The sequence below is a fragment of the Nanorana parkeri genome, unplaced genomic scaffold, assembly GCF_000935625.1.
Source record: "Nanorana parkeri isolate BGI_ZX_2015 unplaced genomic scaffold, ASM93562v1 scaffold4355, whole genome shotgun sequence".
NCBI classification, from domain to species: Eukaryota; Metazoa; Chordata; class Amphibia; order Anura; family Dicroglossidae; genus Nanorana; species Nanorana parkeri.
Genome location: NW_017310618.1, coordinates 1 through 2,745, shown reverse-complemented (window position 1 = coordinate 2,745; position 2,745 = coordinate 1). Strand labels below are relative to the sequence as shown.

Sequence of the window (2,745 nt, the reverse complement as noted above, 5' to 3'; positions counted from 1 at the left end):
CAAAAAACAGAGAGTGGGGGGGTAAGGAGAAGGTAACACAGAGAGTGCGGGGGTCAGGAGAAGGTAACACAGAGAGTGCGGGGGTCAGGAGAAGGTAACACAGAGAGTTCGGGGGTCAGGAGAAAGTAACACAGAGAGTGCGGGGGTCAGGAGAAGGTCACACAGAGAGTGCAGGGGTCAGGAGAAAGTAACACAGAGAGTGCAGGGGTCAGGAGAAAGTAACACAGAGTGCAGGGGTCAGGAGAAAGTAACACAGAGAGTGCAGGGGTCAGGAGAAGGTCACACAGAGAGTGCAGGGGTCAGGAGTAACACGCAGGGGTCAGGAGTAACACGCAGGGGTCAGGAGCAGGTAACACAGAGAGGGCAGGGGTCAGGAGTAACACGCAGGGGTCAGGAGTAACACGCAGGGGTCAGGAGTAAGGGGCATAGGCATGTATGTGACTGTGCAGGAACGGCTTCCGTGTGTCTGTGCAGGGGACTGTTCCCGGTTTCATCGGCTGGAGATCATACAATGTACAGAACGTTGTATGTGATCTGGGGAGCTGAATGTCGGATTTGCTCAGATCCTTCATAGACTCCATACATGAAGTCACACCATGTACACGGTGACACCCCGGGGAGAGCAGAGTTGCCCCACGAGGGCAGGGGGACGGTGCAGGAGGATGATGACGGCGGCTTGTAGTTGAGGGTGAAGACGGGACAGATTGTTCTGCGTGTGTCGGAGAAGGAATGTCGGGTCCCTGCTGTTCCTCCAGTCATGGCCTGTAATTAGTAAGAAGTACCTGCTGGAGGGCACGCGTGTAATTACTGACTTCCCCTTTGGAGCACATGTGTACACAGCACGCCAGGCCAGGTCTCCGCTCTCCCCATCTGGATTATTTCTGATTTACAGACGACTTCTAGTAACTTTCCAACATCACCCCAAAAAAATATCCGGAGAGAGAAACATACATGATCCCCGACAACGTCACAGCAAGGAGAGCCACCATCACGTGTATTCATGACAGCAAAGAGGCGGCATCTGTAGTATGTGTATGATATGTATGATGTGTACTATGTATGATGTGTACTATGTATGATGTAGTATGTGTATGATGTGTATGATGTGTACGATGTATGATGTGTATGATGTGTACTATGTATGATGTATGATATATGATGTATGATATGTATGATGTATGATGTGTACTATGTATGATGTGTATGATGTGTACCATGTATGTGATGTGTTTCCTGGCTGCCAGTACTCATCCTCGGTGAAGTAACATGTAAGTAGGTCAGGTATCAGATCTTTATGTGATAGTAATTATCCGTCTCATATCGTCTCCGATCTTCACCCGAGGCAATCCAGATATTCCTCTTCTCCTCACCGGGAACTGCAAAGCAGATCAACTGCCACAACTTCCCCCCGCCCAGAACATGACTATCCGCAGGCTTCATCCTCTGCAACACCTACAGTGCAACTCCGGCCTCCCCTTCAGTCTTCTATCTGACCTCCGTCCACCCCTTCAGTCTTCTATCTGACCTCCGTCCTCCCCTTCAGTCTTCTATCTGACCTCCGTCCTCCCCTTCAGTCTTCTATCTGACCTCCGCCCTTCCCTTCAGTCTTCTATCTGACCTCCGTCCTCCCCTTCAGTCTTCTATCTGACCTCCGTCCTCCCCTTCAGTCTTCTATCTGACCTCCGTCCTCCCCTTCAGTCTTCTATCTGACCTCCGTCCTCCCCTTCAGTCTTCTATCTGACCTCCGTCCTCCCCTTCAGTCTTCTATCTGACCTCCGGCCTCCCCCTCAGTCTTCAATCTGACCTCCTTCCTCCCCTTCAGTCTTCTATCTGACCTCCGTCCTCCCCTTCAGTCTTCTATCTGACCTCTGTCCTTCCCTTCAGTCTTCTATCTGACCTCCGTCCTCCCCTTCAGTCTTCTATCTGACCTCTGTCCTCCCCCTCAGTCTTCTATCTGACCTCCGTCCTTCCCTTCAGTCTTCTATGTGACCTCCGTCCTCCCCTTCAGTCTTCTATGTGACCTCCGTCCTCCCCTTCAGTCTTCTATCTGACCTCTGTCCTCCCCCTCAGTCTTCTATCTGACCTCCGTCCTCCCCTTCAGTCTTCTATCTGACCTCCGTCCTCCCCTTCAGTCTTCTATCTGACCTCCGTCCTCCCCTTCAGTCTTCTATCTGACCTCCGTCCTCCCCTTCAGTCTTCTATCTGACCTCCGGCCTCCCCTTTATAGAGACTATTCACCAGACAAATGGAGAGGGTGGTAAGCTGCAGTATATGACATGTCTGTTTTGGATTTAGTTATAAGCCCTGAAGAAGGAGATATAGAACCCCTGAAAGGAGGCCGACATCAACCTTTAATAAATACCCCCGTGGTCTGCCTGTGTGTGACCACCCGGAGATTGTGGTAGCTGATGACGTGCATTGTGCAGTTCTCTCTCCTTTTCCTGTCCTTGTTGGCTCATCGCATTTATTTGTTTATCTTTTAGGAATTTTGGAATTCATCAGCCTGGCTGTCGGTCTCGTCAGTATCCGTGGCGTGGACTCCGGTCTCTACCTGGGAATGAACGAGCGAGGAGAACTGTATGGGTCGGTAAGTTTGATATTTTCCTGATTTGCTAATAAAGCCAAATAACAAAAAGCCATAAAAAATGAGGAATAAACGTAGAATTCATAGACTTTGGTATGCGATTCCCTGGCCTCTATCTCCATAGACTTCTGTAGTGTCCTCCCTGAACCGGACACATCTAT

The 2,745-nt window shown here is 50.2% G+C and overlaps 1 long non-coding RNA gene across 1 annotated transcript in view; it reads left to right on the top strand.

Annotated features, from left to right (window-relative positions):
• LOC108803863 overlaps positions 1 to 2,581 on the top strand; it is a 13,782-nt gene extending 11,201 nt beyond the window's left edge. Inside the window, exon 3 of the long non-coding RNA XR_001942306.1 lies at positions 2,484 to 2,581. This is a non-coding gene — a long non-coding RNA (uncharacterized LOC108803863). The remainder of the gene's footprint in view (positions 1 to 2,483) is intronic.
• Positions 2,582 to 2,745: the final 164 nt, after the last annotated feature.